This window comes from Capra hircus, chromosome 21 (genome assembly GCF_001704415.2).
Source record: "Capra hircus breed San Clemente chromosome 21, ASM170441v1, whole genome shotgun sequence".
NCBI classification, from domain to species: domain Eukaryota; kingdom Metazoa; phylum Chordata; class Mammalia; order Artiodactyla; family Bovidae; genus Capra; species Capra hircus.
This window is the reverse complement of record NC_030828.1, coordinates 22497310-22519536: the sequence shown is the minus strand read 5'-3', so window position 1 is coordinate 22519536 and position 22227 is coordinate 22497310. Positions and strand designations below refer to the sequence as shown.

General features: G+C 44.7%; 1 protein-coding gene across 1 annotated transcript in view; it reads left to right on the top strand.

Annotated features, from left to right (window-relative positions):
- HOMER2 (homer scaffolding protein 2) overlaps positions 1 to 22227 on the top strand; it is a 126177-nt gene that overhangs the window by 13437 nt on the left and 90513 nt on the right. The gene's annotated exons all lie outside the window — the stretch shown is intronic.

Sequence of the window (22227 nt, the reverse complement as noted above, 5' to 3'; positions counted from 1 at the left end):
AAAGGACATCTTTTTTGGGTGTTAGTTCTAGATGGTCTTGTAGGTCTTCATAGAACCGTTCAACTTAAGCTTCTTCAGCGTTACTGGTCAGGGCATAGGTTTGGATTACTGTGATATTGAATAGTTTGCCTTGGAAACGAACAGAGATCATTCTGTCATTTTTGAGATTGCATCCAAGTACTGCATTTCAGACTCTCTTGTTGACTATGATGGCTACTTCGTTTCTTCTAAAGGATTCCTGCCCACAGTGGTAGCTATAATGGTATCTGAGTTAAATTCACCCATTCCAGTCCATCTTAGTGTGCTGATTCCTAGAATGTCGATGTTCGCTCTTGCCATCTCCTATTGGACCACTTCCAATTTTTCTTGATTCGTGGACCTAACATTTCAGGTTCCTGTGGAATATTGCTGTTTACAGCATCGAACCTTCCTTCTATCACTAGTCCCATCCACAACTGGGTGTTCTTTTTGCTTTGGCTGTACCCCTTCATTCTTCCTGGAGTTATTTCTCCACTGATCACCAGTAACATATTGGGCACCTACCAGCCTGGGGAGTTCATCATTCAGTGTCCTATCATTTTGCCTTTTCATACTGTTCATGGGGTTCTCAAGGCAAGAATACTGAAGTGGTTTGCCATTCCCTTCTCCAGTGGACCACATTCTGTCAGACCTCTCCACCATGACCCTTCCTTCTTGGGTGGCCACACACAGCATGCCTTAGTTTCATTAAGTTAGACAAGGCTGTGGTCCTTATTTAACTTATATGCAGAGTACATCATGAAAAACTTTCGGCTGAAAGAAGCACAAGCTGGAATCAAGATTGCTGGGAGAAATATCAGTCACCTCAGATATGCAGATGACACCACCCTTATGGCAGAAAGTGAAGAAGAACTAAAGAGCCTCTTGATGAAAGTGAAAGAGGAGAGTGGAAAAGTTGGCTTAAAGCTCAACAATCAGAAAACTAAGATCATGGCATCCATTCCCATCACTTCATGGGAAATAGATGGGGAAACAGTGGCTGACTATTTTTGGGGGCTCCAAAATCACTGCAGATGGTGACTGAAGCCATGAAATTAAAAGACACTTGCTCCTTGGAAGAAAAGTTATGACCAACCTAGACAGCATATTAAAAAGCAGAAAGATTACTTAGCCAACAAAGGTCCATCTAGTCAAGGCTATGGTTTTTCCAGTGGTCATGTATGGATGTGAGAGTTGGACAATGAAGAAAGCTCAGTGCCGAAGAATTGATGGTTTTGAAGTGTGGTGTTGGAGAAGACTCTTGAGAGTCCCTTGAACTAAAAGGAGATCCAACCAGTCCATCCTAAACCCAACATCCATTCCTGGGTGTTCATTGGTAGGACTGATTTTGAAGCTGAAACTCCAATACTTTGGCCACCTGATGCGAAGAGCTGACTCATTTGAAAAGACCCTGATGCTGGGAGGGATTGAGGGCAGGAGGAGAAGGGGACGACAGAGGATGAGATGGTTAGATGGCATCACTGACTCAACGGACATGGGTTTGGGTGGACTCCGGGAGTTGGTGATGGACAGGGAGGCCTGGCGTGCTGCGGTTCATGGGGTCGCAAGGGGTTGGACACGACTGAGCGACTGAACTGAACTGAACTGAAAGTGCAAGTGAAAGCTGCTCAGTTGTGTCTGACACATTGCGACCACATGGACTATATAGACCATGGAATTCTCCAGGCCAGAATACTGGAGTGGGTAGCTGTTCCCTTCTCCAGGGAATCTTCCCAAACCAGAGATTGAACCCAGGTCTCCTGCATTGCAGGCAGATTCTTTACCAGCTGAGCCACAATTCAGTTCAGTGATTCAGTCGTGTCCGACTCTTTGCAACCCAATGGACTGCAGCACGCCAGGCTTCCCTGTCCGTCACCAACTCCTGGAGCTTGCTCAAACTCATGTCCATCAAGTTGGTGATGCCATCCAACCAACTCATTCTTTGTCATTCCCTTCTCCTCCTGCCTTCAATCTTTCCCAGCATCAGGGTCTTTTCTAATGAGTCAGTTCTTCACATCAGGTGGCCAAAGTATTGGAGTTTCAAGTTCAGCATGTCCTTTCAATGAATATTCAGGACTGATTTCCTTTAGGATCGACTGACTTGATCTCCTTGCAGTCAAAGGGACTCTCAAGAGTCTTCTCCAACACCACACTTCAAAACCATCAATTCTTCGGCACTCAGCTTTCTTTATGGTCCAACTCTGACATCCATACATGACCACTGGAAAAACCATAGCTTGGATTAGATGGACCTTTGTTGGCAAAGTAACGTCTGCTTTTTAATATGCTGTCTAGGTTGGTCATAGCTTTTCTTCCAAGGAGTAAGCGTCTTTTAATTTCATGGCTGCAGTCACCATCTGCAGTGATTTTAGAGCTGAAGAAAATAAAGTCTGTCACTGTTTCTATTGTTTCCCCATCTATTTTGCCAGGAAGTCTGGGACTGGATGCCATGATCTTCATTTTTTGAATGTTGAGTTTTAAGCCAGCTTTTCCACTCTGTTTCACTTTCATCAGGAGGCTCCTCAGTTCTTCTTCATTTTGTGCCATAGGGATGGTGTCATCTGCATATCTGAGATTATTGATATTTCTCTCAGCAATCTTGATTCCACTTGTGCTTCATCCAGCCCTGCATTTTTCATGATGTACTCTGTATATAAGTTAAATAAGCAGGGTGACAATTTACAGCCTTGACATACTCCTTTCTCAGTTTGGAACCAGTCCGTTGCTCCATGTCCAGTTTTAATTGTTGCTTCTTGACCCATATACAGCTTTTTCAGGAGGCAGTTAAGGTGGTCTGGTGTTCCCATCTCTTTCAGAATTTTTCACAGTTTGTTGTGATGCACACAGTCAAAGGCTTGGCATAGTCAATAAAGCAGAAGTAGATGTTTTTCTGGAACTCTTTTGCTTTCTATGATCCAGCGGATATTGGCAATTTGATGTCTGGTTCCTTGCCTTTTCTAAATCCAGCTTGAGCATCTGGAAGTTCTAAGTTCACATACTGTTGACGTTTCACTTGGAGAATTTTGAGCATTACTTGGCTAGTGTGAGAGATGAGTACAATTGTGCGGTAGTTTGAACATTCTCTGACATTGCCTTTCTTTGGGATTGGAATGAAAACTGACCTTTTCCAGTCCTGTGGCCACTGGCATATTGAGTGCAGCACTTTCACAACATCATCTTTTAGGATTTGAAATAGTTCAGTTGGAATTCCGTCACCTCCACTACCTTTGTTCATTGTTATGCTTCCTAAGACCCACTTGACTTCAGACTCCAGGATGTCTGGCTCTAGGTAAGTGATCACACCATCATGGTTATCTGGGTCATGAAGATCTTTCCTGTACAGTTCTTCTGTGTATTCTTGCCACCTCTTCTTAATATCTTCTGCTTCTGTTAGGTCCATACCATTGCTGTCCTTTCTTGTGCCCATCTTTGCATGAAATATTCCCTTGGTATCTCTGATTTTCTTGAAGAGATCTCTAGTCTTTCCCATTCTATTGTCTTCCTCTATTTCTTTTCCAGTCACATCCACTGAGGAAGGCTCTCGTATCTCTCCTTGCTTTTCTTTGAAACTGTGCATTCAGATAGTTGTATCTTTCCTTTTCTCCTTTACCTTTTGCTTCCCTCCTTTTCTCGGCTATTTGTAAGGCCTCCTCAGACAACCATTTTGCCTTTTTGCATTTGTTTTTCTTGGGGATGGTCTTGATCACTGTCTCTTGTACAATGTCACGACCCTCTGTCCATAGTTCTTCAGGTACTCTATCAGATCTAATCCCTTGAATCTATTTGTCACTCCCACTGCATAATTGTAAGGGATTTAGTTTAGGTCATACCTGAATGGTCTAGTGGTATTCCCTATTTTCTTCAAGTTAAGTCTGAATTTGGCAATAAAGAGTTCATGATTGGAGCCACAGTCAGCTCCAGGTCTTGTTTTTGCTGACTGTGTAGAGCTTCTCCATCTTTGGCTGCAAAGAATATAATCAGTCTGATTTTGGTGTTGACCATCTGGTGATGTGCATGTGTAGAGTCATCTCTTGTGTTGTTGGAAGAGGGTGTTGTGATCAGTGCATTCTCTAGCAAAACTCTGTTAGCCTTTCCCCTGCTTCATTTTGTACTCCGAAGCCAAATTTGCCAGTTACTCACGGTATCTCTTGACTTCCTACTTTTGCATTCCAGTACCTTATGATGAAAAGGACATCTTTTTTTGGTGTTAGTCCTAGAAGGTCTTGTAGGTCATCATAGAACCGTTCAACTATAGCTTCATTGGCATTAGTGGTTGGGGCATAGACTTGGATTACTGTGATATTGAACGATTTGCCTTGGAAACAAAAAGAGATCATTCTGTCACTTTTGATATTGCACCCAAGTACTACATTCTGGACTCTTTTGTTGACTGTGAGGGCTACTCCATTTCTTCTAAGGGATTCTTGCCCACAGTCGTAAATATAAAGGTCATGTGAATTAAATTCACCCTTTCCAGTCTGTTTAGTTCACTGATTCCTAAAATGTCAATGTTCACTCTTGCCATCTCCTGCTTGACCACTTCCAATTTACCTTGATTCGTGGACCTAACATTCCAGGTTCCTATGCAATCTTGGTCTTTACAGCATCAGACTTTACTTCTATCACCAGTCACATCCACGACTGGATATTATTTTCATTTTGGCTCAGCCTCTTCATTCTTTCTGGACCTGTTTTTCCACTCTTCTCCAGTGGCGTATTGGGCACCTACTGATCTGGGGAGTCCAGCTTTCAGTGTCATACCTCTCCCTTTTCATAGTGTTCATGGGGTTCTCAGGGAAAGAAGACTGAAGTGGTTTGTCACTCCCTTCCCTAGTGGACCACGTTTTGTCAGAGCTCTCCACCATGACCTGATATCATGGCCTTCCCTGATAGCTCAGTTGGTAAAGAATCCTCCTGCAATGCCGGAGACCCTGGTTCTATTCCTGGGTCAGGAAGATTCACTGGAGAGGGGCTAGGCTACCCACTCAAGTGTTCTTGGGTTTCCCTTGTGGCTCAGCTGGTAAAGAATCTGCCTGCAATCTGCCTGCTAAGGAATCTAGGGGAGACCTGGGTTCGATCCCTGGGTGGGAAGATCCCCTGAAGAAGGAAAAGGCTGAACCACAAGGGAAGCCCAAGAATACCAGGGTGGGTAGCCTATCTCTTCTCCACCAGATTGTCCCAACCCAGAAATCGAACCAGGTTCTCCTGCATTGCAGGCAGATTCTTTACCAACTGAGCTATCAGGGAAGCCCATTCATATCTTTATTTAATAGAATTCTGGGTGACCCTCCTCCTCTCTCTGGAGACTCCTTTAGTTTTCCACATTGTCCAAACTAGTATCAGAGGAGCAAGTGCTGATGGGGTACCTACCCTAGGGGATCACAGCCAGCACTGTCTTAAAGGAAACAGGTTTGACTCTTTTCTTTCTCTTCCTCCACTGTCTTCTCTTTTTGTGTGTGTTTATAATGCATTGATTAACCCACAAAAGTACATATTTCTGTATGACCTGTTTGAAGGTTTATTTGCTTTTTTAAATAATTTTTTATGGGCATAGAGTCTATTTACAATGTTGTGTTAGTTTCAGGTGTACAGCAAAGTGAATCATTTATACATATAGTATAGCCACTCTTTTAAAGATTCTTTTCCATATTGGTCATCACAGATCACTGAGCAAAGTTCCCTGTGCTATACAGTAGGTTCTTGTTGGTTATCTATTTTATGTATAGTAGTGTGTGTATGTAAGTCCCAAACGCCTAATTTACTCCTCTCCACCCCTTTTCCCCTTTGGTAACCATAAGTTTGTTTTCTGTGTATCCTGACGTGATCCTGTATTTTAACATTTCCCCAAAATGTGTCCTTTGGAAAACTACTTAAAGTTTCATTGTTACGTTCCTTTTATTTAGGAAGTACAGTGCATTGTATTCACTTATTAAAGTTTCCTGAGTCTACATTGACATATTAAAAATTCTTTAAAAACAAAAAGCCAGGGATATCCCTGGTGGCCCAGTGGCTAGATTCTGCACTCCCAATGCAGGGGGCCTGGGTTCGATCCCTGGTCAGGGAACTAGATCCTACATGCCATGACTAAGACCCAGTGCAGCCAAATAAATATTTTTAAAAGCACCAGTAAAGAAACCTATTTCAGTTTGTTTAGCCCAGTATTTCCCAAACATATGGAATATGGAACCTTTCTCTGATGCTTAACACCTGTTGATATTCCATGGAAACACTGCTATATGTAACTTTCTGAAGGGATGATAACAAGGAGCTGTCTCAGAAACTGTATTTTCATTAAAGTTTCACTGGCTTCATTAAGAAGATGACACTTCTGCGTTTCTAGCCTGTTTTTTATCAGGCTGGATTAAAAAACGAGCCTCTCTGGCTCATTTTTGTTGTTGTTCAGTCTCTTAAGTCGTGTCCAACTCTTTGTGACTCCATAAACTGGGGTCAGCATGCCAGGCTTCTCTGTCCTTCACTATCTCCCAGAGTTTGCTCAAACTCCTGTCCATTCAGTTGGTGATACCATCCAACCATCTCATCTTCTGTTCCTCTCTTCTCCTCTTGCCCTCAATCTTTCCCAGCCTCAGGGTCTTTTTCCAGTGAGTCAGCTCTTCGCATCAGGTGGCCAAAGTATTGGAGTTTCAGCTTCAGCATCAGTCCTTCCAGTGAATATTCAGGGTTGATTTCCTTTAGGATTGACTCATTTGATATCCTTGCAGTCCATGGGACTCTCAAGAGTCTTCTTCAGTACCACAATTCGAAAGCATCAATTCTTTGGCACTCAGCCTTCTTTATAGTCCAACTCCCACATCCGTACATGACTACTGGAAAAATCATAGCTTTGACTATATCAACCTTTGTAATGATTCCTTGTGCCATGGGGTAGTTGTTGGGGATGGGGGGGGGGGGTCATATTATGTAGGCAGGGGCCCTCTGGAGCCACCTGAATGTGAATGAGCCTCCCAGGCTTGTATCACAAGGGCCTCAAGGTGAAATTTCAGCTCACACAGTATAGTTAGTATCCAGTGTCTCCCTCTGTAAACCCTGACCTTGGATTTGGTAGATATAAACTTCCCAACTTATTTCCATACAATGACCCAGCTGGCTCTAAAGATAGGCTATGATGTCACTGGCTATCTATAGTCACTCCCTAATTAATACCTGGCCAATGACTACCTGACTCTTTGTTCTAAATTGGGACTTCATGTCACTGTTATCCCTCAACTGTGGGGAATGAAGCCAGGGCACAGTGCCAGAGCTGCCAGAAATTTGGAATCATCCGAGGTCTTCGGCAGTAGAATAGAAGTAAGAGGCAGCATGTGGGCCTCGTGTACAGAAGGCCTATAGGAGTCCTGGGGCCTACTGGCCTTGCAAGGGTTTGGGAAAGTAGTCTGAGTAGCTTCTAGAAACAGGAAGTCAGTCTGGCTGAAAGCCTTCACCTACACAGTCGGAGGCAGGAGTTTCCTCCTCCCCCACCACCACAACTCTTGCTAATGGAACTATCTTCCCAAATTTGCCTTTCATAGAAGTTACTCCAGGTACTAAACATGCAGCTTTCCACATCCCACCCCCAAAATACTAAATTGGTCCATTTAATAAATATCCTGAGTGATCTATATGATGAGTTTGGGAAACACTACCCTAGTTATTCCAGGCTCAGTCCATTCCTCCAAGTACTTTTGTTTCCTGTTGAGGAGGAACAGAAGATGCCACCCCAAAGTATTCCACTTTGGCATGTGGATTATTTTGAGCTGAGAACAGTCAGGACCCAACAGACTCACAAAGAGCTTTTTACTTTCCCTTACCTGACTAAAAGAATTTAAATAGAGGGCATGTACCAGGAAGACAAACCTAGACAACATATTAAAAAGCAGAGACCTCACTTTGTTGAGAAAGATCCATGTAGTCAAAGCTATAGTTTTTCCAGTAGTATGTACATATATGAGACTTGAACCATAAAGAAGGTTGAGAGCTGAAAAATTGATGTTTTCAAATTGTGGTGCTGGAGAAGACTTTTGAGAGCCCCTTGGACAGCAAGGAGATCAAACCAGTCAACCCTAAAGGAAATCAACCCTGACTATTCATTGGAAGGACTATTGCTGAAGCTGAAGCGCCAATTCTTTGCCACCTGATGCGAAGAGCCAACTCATTAGAAAAGACCCTGATTCTGGGAAAGATTGATGGCAGGAGGAGAAGGGGACAATAGAGGATGAGATGGTTGGATGGCATCACCAATTCAATGAACATGAGTTTGAGCAAGCTCCGGGAGATGGTGAAGGTCAGGGAAACCTGGCGTACTGCAGTCCATGGGGTCACAAAGAGTCGGACACGACTTGAGTGACTGAACAACAAGAAACATTAGACCAGCCAAAGAACCTAGAGGGGAGAAGGGAAAACTTTCTGTCCCTATACTGCCAATTCATTGTTTGGTCTGTCTTGGGATCCCACAAGGGTCTTGTGTTCTCTCAGAAGAAATGGCGAGGACCTTACCCTCCTCATCTTCATCTTCTTCAGGGGCTTTGGACTTCTAGCCCCTCTAACTGAGGCCTGTGGCTCAGCCTCCAGCTAGAATAAGTTTATATTTTCTCCCTTTTCTTGGGTTATTTTTCCCCTGCTTGTTTTAATAAGAATCATTTAATAATAAGAAGAGATGGTTGGGTGGACTATTGGTGCCCTTTTGGTGCCTTTTATATTAAACCTGTTCTTTTATATTATCTCTGATTAGCCAAGAGGATTTTTGGAACACATGCTATGTGTAGAACTAGGAATAAAAAATGAATTAAAAATGTCTCTGCTTTCTGGGACATGTTTGGATTTGAGATAAAGAAAAAAAATGCTGGAAATGGATGGTGGTGATGGTTGCACAGCAGTGTTAATATATGTAATTCTACTGAACTGTACACTTAAAAATTATGAAAATGCTACAATGAGGCATCCCCTCATACCAGTCAAAATGGCCATCACCAAAAAGTCTCCAAATAACAAATGCTGGAGAGGGTATGGAGGAAGAGGAACCCTCTTGTACTGCTAGTGGGAAGGTAAATGGGTATAGCTACTATGGAAAACAGTATGGACATTTCTTAAAAAACTAAAAATAGAGTTGCCATGTGACCCAGCAGTCCCACTTCTGGGCATATATCTGGAGAAGACGAAAACTCTAATATGAAAAGATACAGACCCTCAATGTTCATCAGCACTATTTATAATAGCCAAAACATGGAAAGTAAATGTCCATAAACAGATGAATGGGTAAAGAGGGTGTGGTATATGTGTGTATGTGTGTGTGTGTGTGTGTGTATATATATACACACACAATGGAATATTACTCAGCCATAAAAGAGTTAAGTAATGCCATTTGTAGCAGAATGGATGAATCTAGAGATTATCATACTAAGTCAGAGAAAGACAAATATTACATGATATCACTTATATGTGGAATATAAAAAACTGTACAGATAAACTTATTTACAAAGCAGACTCACAGACATAGAAAACAAACTTATGGTTACCAAAGGGGAAGAGTGGGGATAAATTAGGAGCATGGGATTAACATATACATTACCATATATAAGATAAGTAACAAGGATTTACTGTATAGCACAGGGAACTATGTTCAACATGTTGTAATAACCTATAATGGAAAAGAAGAAAGAATACATATGTACATATACATATATAAACGTGTATCACTGAATCACTTTGCTGTATACCTGAAATAAACAGAATATTGTAAATCAACTATACTTCAATAAAAAATTATGAAAATGGTAAATTTTATGTTGTGTATATTTTATCATAATTGGGTAAAAAAAATCTTGTTCAGACAAAAATACACCCTAAAACTAACTGAAGAAGACATTTACAAAATGATAAGCCAGTAAATGTGAAGGAGCATGTGATTTAAAGGGATATTGGCCTGAAGTAGACAAATACTGAAGCAGCTTTTGCGCTAGTTTTGAAGGAGGTAAAGAATTGGTAGATTGGAGACTTACAGCAATGAAAGATGTGGCGTGTGCAAGGAGAGCAATAGGTCAGATCTAGCAGAAAGCAAGTGTCTAAAGGGAAGGGTCTGTCAAAGAGGCAGCCCTCACACTGGGCATGGGAAGTGTCCTCTGGGGGGATGAGGTGATGAGAAATTGCAGAGAAAGCAATGAAAGAAATCTCCACAGGTGGCTGGTGACTGCACTTTGAGTGAGTTAATTTATTTGGATTGCCAGGTGTTAGTCGCAGCACACAGGATCTTTGATCTTCATTGCAGTATGCAGGATCCTTAGTTGCAGCATATGGGATCAAACCCGGACCCGCTGCATTGGGGACATAGAGTTTTAGCCACTGAACCACTAGGGAAGTCCCAAGACATATTGTTTTGATTCAGAGTGATTTTCTGCTAAGTATTCTGGTAGTATTATTGTGAAGTTACCAAAAGGAAACTCCTATAGAGTGCTGAGGGGTGAGATCTTGGAGAGATGGTTAGAAATGGCCAGAAGAGGTATACTCAGTTCTGGACCCACTACCCAATCATGCACCTCTGCCATGTGCAGGAGCCGGGAAGGAGCTGGAGGTGGGCTTCCGAGCAGAACCCAGCTCTTAGCGGGGAGCCCAGCACAGGCAAGGGGTTTGTGGAACAGGCAGAGCCACAAACCCGCTGGGCAGCTGTTATGAAACAGGTGGCTTTCAGAAAAGGTGGTGTTTGTGAGGAGGACCCAAGATTTGTAGGGGGACCTCACTTAGAACAATTGGCAGATGAGCTGAGCTTGATGGGAGGTGGAGATGCTAGGAACCCAAGCCACAGTGGCCTCCAGATGGGGCTGGGAAGAGAGTGGGAGAGGGGCTGTGTCTGATAAGCTCCGCATGCCAGCTGAGCCATCTGGGGCAGGAATGGCACATAGTAGGCGTTCAGTAAATATTTGCTACATTGAAATGAATTGAAAACCCACTTGTTTCTGTTCTGTATTATTTGGTTTTTGTGGGTTTGTTTTTGTTTTGCCCTTAGTTTTCTAGTGAAGAGTTACTACATTTTTGTAAAGAGAAGATACTTGATTCAGCTAAATCAGGCTAAAAGGGGGTGGATCCACATCTAGAACAGAAGGGCCTCCTGGCGCTAATGGCCACTCTTTGATCTTCACAGACTCCCTTTCCTCCCCTGCGCCTTCCTGTACCCGGCCTCTGCTCCTAGGACAGGCTCTTCCTGTGTTCAGATGTTGTCTTTCTAATGGCTCCCAAGCTTCCTTTCCCAGCTCCATGCCTACCATGTCTAACTGCCTACTGGACAGCTCTTGTTTATTCCTCAGTATTTGCATCTCAGCATGTCCAAAGCTGTGCTCATCAGACTCCCCTGGTGACCCAGTGGTTAAGACTCCACGCCTCCACTGTAGGAAGCACAGGTTTGAGCCCTTGTTGGGGAAGTTCCACATGCCGCATGATGCAGCGAAAACACAAAACTGCACTCATCACCCCTCCACTCTGACCCACTGCTGCGCTCCCCTCCAGGGTCCGCATACCCTTGAGATGTGTCTCTGTGTGAACGACATCTCAAACTGGACACCTCCGCACCACACACGACTGCACCATCTTCTGAACTCATCCTCAGTCTCGTGTCTACCCCAGACGTGACTCTGGAATCTTGCCTCACCTCTCCGAGCCTGGCCCATCCCATCTATTCCAGGTACAAACAGGTAGCTCCCTGTTCTATGGCTGCTGCCAGTCAGAGGCAATTCATCTACACAGCTCCCGCCCCTCTCAGAGAGCTCTAGCAGGCTTTAGAATTCTTTCTGCCCTGTGCCCGGTACAGCTCTTCCTTGGCTCAACAAATTTCTTGGGTCTTTGGTTCTCCTCCAAAGTCCTAAGTCTCAAGAAAGCCTAGCCAGCGAGTGTGTTCCTTTTTGTTCCTACCAGTTCCCAAGCTCCTGGGGCTCTGAGTCTCACATCCACTTCTGTTGGGCACCAGGAGGCTTACAGCAGTGGCTGGCAACCCTGGCTGTGCATTGGAACTACCTGGGGAGTGTTACTGATGCCTGGCCACCAACCAAACCAATTAAATCATTCTCCCTGGAGGTGGGACCTCGGCACTGGCATTTTGTCATGGCCCTCTGGGTGATTTTAATCCTCAGCCAAGGTTTTGAGCGACTGATTTAAAGCATCTATTTCCACTTTCTCTGTCCCGGGGTGTCAGAATTCTGCCCATTCTCCAACTCTCCAGCCTGGCCCTTTCAAGTTCTTCTCCAGGAACTTGGAATGACACTTCTACGTCCTTGATTATTGCTCATCCAGCAATTCACCCATTTCCTCTGTACCCGGCACTGGGAAATGAATATAACTGTATACTCAGAGTGGGCATCTCTTATGTGGGGGCACCATCCTGTATCCGTTGACTTTGATTTCCCAACTCTTGCTTTTCCTTGGAGTGTCTGCTCCCGTCCTACTCCCAGTTCATGCCCTCCTGTGAGAGTCTCACCCCAGGGCTGCATGTGACCCAGACTAAGGCAGTAAGGGCATTTCATCTCCTGGCCACAGCAACTGGCTCAGGGATGGGCCCATGCCCCAAGGCAGGCCCGTCAGGCTCAGTGCAACTCAATCCTGAGACTTTGGTTTGAACTGGTTGGGAAGTTTCTCATTTCCTGCTGCACATAAATGTGTGACTAGAGCCAAGAAGAGAGCTTGTCCGAGGATGAGCCTGGACAGAGCAAGGAAGACCCAGGGAGGGATTCTGCCCTTGAAGGTCACCATCTGGTGGCAGAGGCTCACCTGTAGACAAGTCCCAAAGGAGCAGTGAAGGGGAAGTCAGGGAGCTGGCTCAAGGAGGTGGAGCAGCAGGATTGAATGTCCCTGGGGGGTGCTGGCAGTGGCTGAGCTGCTCATATGGTCATTGCCATTTTGTAAAATTTAATGTTTATTTAGAGCTTAGTCAATTTACAACCTTGTGTTGGTTTCAGGTGTACAGGAAAGTGGTTTAGTTGTACACATGTATCCACGCAGGGATCCATGTAGCTCAGCCAGTAAAGAATCTGCCTGCAATGCAGGAGACCCAAGTTCAATCCCTGAGTGGGAAAAATCCCCTGGAGAAGGCAATGGCAGCCCACTCCAGTATCCTTGCCTGGAGAATCCCATGGACAGAGGAGCCTGGCAGGCTACAGTCCATGGGATCACAAGAGCCTGACACCAACTTAGCAACTAAACCAGCACTACCACCATTCTTTTTCAGATTATTTTTCCATATAGGTTATTACAGAATATTGAGTAGGTCCTTGTTGGATATGTCTTATATACAGCAGTGTGTCTGTTTTTTCATTAATTTTTATTGGAGTAAAGTTGCTTTGCAGTGTTGTGTTAGTTTCTGCCATACAGCAAAGTGAATCAGCCGTGTGTATACATATATCGCCTCTCTTTGGGATTTCCTCCCATCTAGGTCACCGAAGAGGACTGAGTAGTGTTCCCTGTGCTGTGCAGTAGGTTCTCATTGGCTAGCTATTTTATATATAATAGTGTATATATGTCAGTCCCAATCTCCCCATTCATCTCCCCTATCCAGCCATTTCTGTTTTTGCCTCCTTAAATTCTTTGTGGAGGCAGCCAGTGAGGTCCAGCCTCTCCTGGAGGCTGGATTGTTGGATGCTTGATCTCTCTGCTCAGCAGCTGAGCTTCCCATGGTCCTGCACATAGGAGATCCCTGGTCCTCCCACCTCATTCAGGCTCCCATCCCTTACTGGAGGCTAATAGAGACCCTTCCTCTCCTTTTCTGGCCTTGGCTGAAACCTTGCCTAGATCCTCCTAACAGACTCTTCTTGCCTCCAGTCTCCTCCCCTTTGGACCATGCTCCCTACTGCTACCAGAGACTGTAAGATGCTAATCTGATCACACCAGCCTCCTATTTCAAAACTCTCATGTGCTCCCTGTGGCTGTCAGAATCAGGTCCAAACTCCTTAACATTCCCCTGAGGTCTTTCACAAGGTAGTACCAACCCACCTCTCCTGCTTGGCCAGTTCCTTCTTGTTACTGTTAAGTCATTAAGTCATGTCTAACTCTTTGTGACCCTATGGACTGTAGCCCACCAGGATTCTTTGTCCATGGGATTTCCCAGGCAAGTATACTGGAGTAGGTTGCTATTTCCCTCTCCTGGGCATCTTCCCAACAACCCACATCGCCTGTATTGGCAGGCGGATTCTTTACCACTGAGCCATCTGGGAAGCCACTTCTTACCACACACTATTGAGCTAAACACGTGGACATTCCCTGTATGAGTCATACTCTTTAATGTCCCTGTGACTTAGCAAGAGCTGGTCTATTTGCAGGAATTGACCTTCTCTCCCATACAGCCTTTAAGATCCAGTTCAGGTGTCCCCTTTATGAAGCTTTCCCCAGATAAAGCCAGTACCTCATGGGACTTTATTCATACCTTGGTTACATTATATTTTACTTATTAGATTGTTTGAGAACATAGTTGTCAGATTGTCTGATCTATGTCGGAATACATGCTAAGGTTAAATGAATGAATGAATGAATGCTGTCAGAATCCTCAGAGGCATCTAGAACAGATAGACTTCTCCAGATAGGAAGAGGAGAGAACAAGTAGCAATGTTGGAAACCATCCAGAGCTCGTCTCTCCAGAGCAAGTCCTTGGCTAGATCAGAAGCAGGTGCTGGAGCTGGCATCTTAAAGAGATGGCCCATAGTCTTCTCTGACCCTCAGGTGCCCTGCAGGGACATCCTGAAGCTATGAAGAGCTTTGGGCACAGGTTGGCAACATGTTACTGGGCAGGAAATGCATGAGCCGTTTCCATACAGTTTCAGAATCTTCAAACCGACTCTACTAAACTGTAAATTACCAACTCTATAAATACCATTCAGTTCAGTTCAGTTCAGTTCAGTTCAGTTCAGTCGCTCAGTCGTGTCCGACTCTTTGTGATCCCATGAATCGCAGCACACCAGGCCTCTCTGTCCATCACCAACTCCCGGAGCTCACTCAAACTCACGTCCATCAAGTTGATGATGCCATCTAGCCATCTCATCCTCTGTCGTCCCCTTCTCCTCCTGCCCCCAATCCCTCCCAGCATCAGAGTCTTTTCCAGTGAGTCAACTCTTTGCATGAGGTGGCCAAAGTACTGGAGTTTCAGCTTTAGCATCGTTCCTTCCAAAGAACACCCAGGGCTGATCTCCTTCAGAATGGACTGGTTGGATCTCCTTGCAGTCCAAGGGACTCTCAAGAGTCTTCTCCAACACCACACTTCAAAAGCATCAATTCTTCGGCACTTAGCTTTCGTCACAGTCCAACTCTCACATCCATACATGACTACTGGAAAAACCATAGCCTTGACTAGATGGACCTTTGTTGGCAAAGAAATGTCTCTGTTTTTGAATATGCTGTCTAGGTTGGTCGTAACTTTTCTTCCAAGGAGTAAGCGACTTTTAATTTCATGGCTGCAGTCACCATCTGCAGTGATTTTGGAGCCCAAGAAAATAAAGTCTGCCACTGTTTCCACTGTTTCCCCATCTATTTCCCATGAAGTGATGGGACCGGATGCCATGATCTTCGTTTTCTGAATGTTGAGCTTTAAGCCAACTTTTTCACTCTCCTCTTTCACTTTCATCACAAGGCTTTTTATTCACTTTCTGCCATAAGGGTGGTGTCATTTGCCTATCTGAGGTTATTGATATTTCTTCTGGCAATCTTGATTCCAGCTTGTGTTTCTTCCAGCCCAGCGTTTCTCATGATATACTCTGCATATAAGTTAAATAACAGTATTAATTCAGTCACAATAAAGAATGAAAAGTTTGCCCTGGTCCCCCCATGATAACCAGTCATAATAATAATACTTGAAATGTATTCAGAATGTACGGTATATTCAATGGACATGAATTTGAACAAACTCTGGGAAATAGTGGAGGACAGAGGAGGCTGGCATGCTGCCGTCCGTGGGGTTGTAAAGAGCCGGACATGACGTAGTGACTGAACAGCAATAACAAATACCAAGGAACTCAGCTAAGCACTTTACGTGTTTTCTCACTTCATCTTCCAGTCCAGTGAGGTATCCCCATTTTACAGGTGAGCGATCTGAGGCTCAGAGAGGTTAAAAAGCTTGCTAAGCATCACAGAGATAGTCAGTGGCCAGGGGTGAGACACAGGCTAAGTCTGTCTGACTCCAGTGTTTGTGCTTTAACCCTGTGTTCCTTCTGCTGTCCCAACAAATCAGACTTTTCATTTTCTATACTCCCAAGCTTTGTCCATGCAGACTAGTAGCTTTTACCTAATTATAGCTATAGCACAGTGAATATAATAACATGGATGATTTTCTGAATTTAACTTTATATCATAATACACACCCAGTCCGTCACCAAGTCCTGTCAAGTCTCCCTCCAAAATACGCTTCTGATCTATAATCCACTTCCCTTCCTCTCAGCCCTTGTCTTCTGTCTGGGTTTCTGCTAGAGCCTCTTAACTGGTCTCCCTACTTTCACTCTTGTCTCCTTCTTACCTCTTCTCCTCCCAGTAGCCAGAGTGAGCTTCAAAAAATGTAAACCAGACCATTCTCCAACCTGTCCATGTGGTTGGATAAATCCCATTAACCCTACGTCAGGGCCCTGGGGACCGCTCCTATCTCACCCCCTGCCTTGCTAAACTCCATGCACTCTAACTGCACTAACCCTGCAGTTCCTCAGAACTTCCCAGCCTTCTCCACCTCTGTGCTCCTCTGTCTAGGACCTCTTCCCTCCACCATATCCTGCCCTTTGTTCTTCAGGCCTTTTTTTTTTTTTTTTGATGTGACCATTTTTTTGTCTTTGTTGAATTTGTTACAGTATTGCTTCTGTGTTTTATGTTTTGTTTTTTTTGGCCAAGAGGCATGTTGGATCTTAGCTCCCCGACGAGGGATCAGAACCCATATCCCCTGCTCTGGAAGGCTAAGTCTTAACCACTGGACTCCCAGGTAAATTCCCAGGCCTCTTCTTAAATGCCTCTTCAAAGAGGCCATTGTGACAACCCCTCTCAACCTACATTAGGACTATTTTATTCACACAGATAACAGTTTTTATGTTTCTGATTTTTTAATATTTCTACCCACTCTTATAGTTCCATGATATTATAGAAGTACTTTGTCTCTTTTGCTGAGCACTTGATCCCTAAAACTCAGCACAGTACCAGGCACATAGGAGATGATTAATATTTCTTGACAGAACATTTTTCTGTGTTACTATCTAGAAATATAGTACAAATTATATCACAGATATAATAGCTGTAAAATATACCTGATCATTACCTGTTTAATTAATGACTTTAATAAGACATTTGTTTCATATGTAGTGGAGAGAAGGATTAGAAGACAAAAAAGTTGAAGTCCCTGGATTAGCAATACCAGAAATCTGAACACACTAATAATATTATACATATACACAGTGAGCCTAATTTTACTGTTGAGAAAAGAAACATACATGGATTACAGGTTTTGAAATCAATCAACAGCATTGCTTTTAAAAATAGAACAGAATGGAAACTGTCTGAATGCTTTGCAGGTGAGAATTGCTTTGTGTAACTTTCACTTACATATATAATTTTTGTTTCCATTTTGTCTAGGTATAACTGTAAATAAAGTGGAAGTACCTACCTGGCCACAGTGTAAAATCTGTTTCTTACTGTAGGTTGCAATTAAAAAAAAAAAATGGAAAAGCAAGATTTTGATGCATTGCCTTTGGAGTTATGCAGACGATTTCAAGTCCGAGACATTCCCTGGTGAGGTTCTTGTTCAGTGTTCCACACGTCCACCTTTCTGAGAGGACCAGTGATTGGACTACTTGCAGGATTCTAGTATACAAGAAACTCCCAAGGCTGCTTTGTTTTATTTGGGACCAACTTTAGATTTACAGAAAGGTTGCAAAGACAGTACAGGGAGTTCCTGTGTACCCCCACCCCGTTTTCCCCCATTGAAAATTAAAAAAAAAATTTTTTTGGCTGCACTGCACAGAGTGTGGGGTCTTAGTTTCCCAACCAAAGATCAAACCCACACCCCCTGCATTCAGAAGTCTTAACCACTGAACCATGAGGGACCCTATTGTTAACATCTTACATTACCATGGAGTGTGTGGCATAAGGAAGAAACCAACACTGATACATTACTATTAACTAAATTCCAGATTTTATTTGGATTTCAAAATTTTTTCTTCTTTCTCTTCCAGGATCTAAATACAATGTTTAGTAAATCATCATGTCATCACCTTGGGGCTTCCCTGGTAGCTCAGATGGTAAAGAATCTGCCTGCAATGCAGGAGACCCGGGTTCGATCCCTGGGTCAGGAAGACGGAAGATCCCCTGGAGAAGGCAACCCCCTCCAGTATTCCTGCCTGGGAAATCCCATGGACAGAGGAGCCTGATGGGCTATGACGCCCCTGGGGTTGCAAAGAGTTGGACACACTGAGTGACTAATGCTCAGCAGCCAAATAATAACTCAGGTCACCTTAGTTTCTTCTGGTCTGTGACAGTCTCTCAGTCTTTTCTTGCTTATCGTGACCTTGACAGTTTGGCAGAGTACTGATTAGGAATTTTGTAGAATGTCCCTCAGTGTGGATCTGTCTCGTGTGTTTATCATAATTGTTGCTGTTCAGTTGCTAAGTCGTGTCCTATTCTTTCGAGATCCCTGAAAGCCTGCGAGGCTTCTCCATCCATGGGATTTCCCAGACAAGAATACTGGAATGGGTTGCCATTCCCTTCTCCAGGGGATCTTCCCAACCCAGTGATTGAACCCAAATCTCTTGCCTTGGCAGGTGGATTCTTTACCACTGAGCCACCAGGGCAGTGCCCCTTTCATGATTAGGTTATGGGCTTAGGGAAAAATAACACACAGGTGACGTCTGCTTCCCTTCACATCCCGTCGAGGGTATGCGACGCCAACGTGGCTTACCACCGGCGGTGTTAACCTGGATCACCCGGTCAAGGCAGTGTCTATCCGGTTTCTCCACTGTAAAGTCGCTGTTTTTCCCTTCCCATTCTCTCTTCTTTAGAAACAAATCACTAAGATGCTAAGACCAGCTTACTCTCTAGGAGGCAGAGGAGGGGAGTGTTAAATGCTACCTCCTGGAGGGGAGAGTACCTACACATATTATTTGAGATTCTTCTGTAGAGAAGATTTGTTTCTTCCCACTTATTTAATAATTTACATCAGCATGGATTCATGTGTATTTATGTTACATTTTGTGTTATAATCCTGTACAGTGTTGTTTATCGTATTGCCCAAATTGTTCCAGCTTTGGCCATTGGAAGCTCTTCAGTTGGCTCCTGTATCCCTTCAGCACACACCCAGCCCTTGTGTTGTTTTTTTTTTGTTGTTGTTGTTTTGTTTTGTTTAGTATCTCCTTATTTTGTGGTACTACAAGATGCTCTGTGCTGGTTTTCATTTTTCCTGCCTTAGACTGCTATCAGCCATTTCTCCAGGAGCTAGGTTTTGGGAGACAAGAAGCCAGAGATGTGGACCACAAACCTCTTAGGCACAGGGGCTGCCCAGGATGCCTGGGAGAATTCATTTGCAGTACAGAGGAAGGGCACACGTGGAGCCACTCTGTTTTCCTTAATTTCGCAGGTTCATGCAGCTCTCTGGTGAGCCATCAACAGTTATCCAGTTTGCCCCTGCTGGAGCCCAGGGTGTCCTTCCCGCGCCACCTATCAGATTCCGGAGCCTCTGCTGCCCATACAGAATGGCAGGAATTCCAGGTCCGCGAGGTTGTGCTGGTCAAGACATGGCCTCCCAGACTTCTGGGACATCTCTGCCCTGCTCGTTTCCAACTCTGGGTCTGTTCAAACGCGCGTTTTTCTTTTCCTAAGGCTATCGAGGTTGGCTTCTACCCCAGCTCCTCTCTCTTGCGCACATTCAGTAAGTGTCCTTCCTCCGCTTGGAGAAAAGAGCCCGTGGGACAGACTTCCCTGGAGGTCCAGTGATTCTGACTTCACCTTCCAGTGCAGGGTGTGTGGCTTTGTCCTTGGTGGGGGAGCTAGGATCCCACGTTCCTCGTGGCCAAAGAAACAGAACACAAAACAGAAGCAATGTTGTAACAAATTCAATAAAGACTTCTAAAACTGTCCACATTAAAAAAAAATCTAAAAAAAAGAAAAAACAGCCCACCAGGCAAGGGTTCCCTTCACCTCTCTCACCTTCCCCTCTAGACCCTCTACCCCTCTCCAAGGCCAGTGCCTCTGCCTGGCCTGGATCCCATCATCTCCTGCTTTCCCCAGGACTGCCCCTTCCTTTTCACATCTTCAGTCTTGTCCTGCATCACTGACTCCTCTTGCCCAACCTAAAAGGATCCTGAAGTCTCTTGGCCTAAAAAGACTCTCCTTGGCCTCACCTCAACGTCCAGTCAGCATGGAATCTCTCCCTTTGACTACAGGACTTTTTTTTTTTTAATATTCATTTATTTATTTGGCTGCATCAGATCTTTGTTGCGAATTCTTGAGGCATATGGGATCTAATTCCCTGATCAGGGATGGAACCTGGGCCCCATGCATGAGGAACTCAATCTTGGTCACTGGACTGCTAGGCAAGTCTCAACTGTGAGACTCTTGAACAGGAAGGACTTCACCCATCATTTCCCTTGGCAACTGGGGCCACAAAGACCATGTTGATGGGCGATATTCACAGGAAAAGGGTTACTGTGTTGGCTTCAATGGAGGGAGGAGGCACTAATAGGGAAATTAAGTGGCCTCTTTCTAAGGAAAATTCCAAGATGATAAAATACTGCTGGCAAGAACTGGAAGCTTAGACAAGGCTCTGGGCATCTGGGAAAGCTCCTGAGAGGCAGCTCCCAACCTGGGCCTGGAGTTGGGGGTGAAGGAGAGGAGTGGAGGTTACCTCCTACCCCAGGGACAGCAGCCTGAAACTATGGGGAAGGAGGGACATTCATTTCCCACTCTTGTCTGATCCACCCTTTCCTATAGGGAATCCCAGCGTATTTAACCTTACCGGGCTTATACCTCCCGCACCGCCCTGCTTTTTGCTGACTGTGTGAAGCAGCCCAGGTGATTCAGCAGCCCCACCTGTGTGGCCTCAGTACCTCTTCCCAAGGTAACTTGGGTGTTGCCCTTTCCACCAGTGGAGCCAAAGGAAACTCCCACTCAGGTTTGGGGACACTGCTTGGTCCAGTGCACCATGAGTCTATTCTCTGATCCTCCTACTCCAGCCGAGCCGGCTTATTCTAGTCCTCTTTCCTGACTCCTCCCTTTGATACTGCTGGGAACCCCCACCCCCACCCCCAACCCTACCAGCTTCACCTGGCCTTTGGAATTAAGCTGGTGATGAGTTTCCTCCAAGATCAAATGCTTATCCAGTCCTGGCTCTGTGTGTTGTGTACTAAGTTCCTTCAGTTGTGTACGACTCTTTGTGACACTATGAACTGTAGCCCACCAGGCTCCTCTGTCCATAGGATTCTCCAAGCAAGAATACTGGCGTGGGTTGCCATGCCCGCCTCCAAGGGATCTTCCTGACCCAGGGATCAAACCTGGGTCTCTTATGTCTCCTGGCATTGGTAGTGGGTTCTTTACTAGTAGCGCCACCTGGGAACAGACTTACTTGTGCTTACAGACCCTGGCCAATTCTATTTATCTGTGGCCTAGCCTATTCACTCATTCATTCATTCAACAAATGTTTTATGGAGGACTTTCAGGCACTGTTCTAGGCACTGGACATGCAGTGATGAGCAAAATTTATTACGGCTTCATAGAGTGTGCAGATGTGCCTGGGAGATGGTTAAATTATTAATTTCACAGACATTACACACAGTGAGTGCGATGAAGAAAAAGTACAGGGGTTCACAGTCCTGTCTGGGGCATTAGATAAAGATTCCACAAGGAAGGGACAGTTTAACTGAGATCTGAAAATGAGTAGGAATTGATGAGGCAAAGGGGTTGGGGGTGTCAGAGACAAGAGAGGAAAGTATCTTCCCAGACTGAGAACAGCAGGGGCTGAAGGGAGGATGGCCAGTTGGCTGGTGCACAGGAAGCAAGGGGACAGGATGCAAGGAGAGGGAGATGGAGGCACCATGAGGCAAGGCAGTGTGAGCACAGTCAGTATCTTGTCTTCACCCTAAGGGTGGTGGGAAGGAGATAGGATCAGGTCTGTAATTGAGACAGTTACTCATAGCGGGTCACCAGTCCCAGGAAGAGACCTTGAGGGTTCCCAGGTAAAACTGTGGTTCCAGAAAACATGAGGATAGGCTTGGGGTGGTGGCCCTGCTTCAT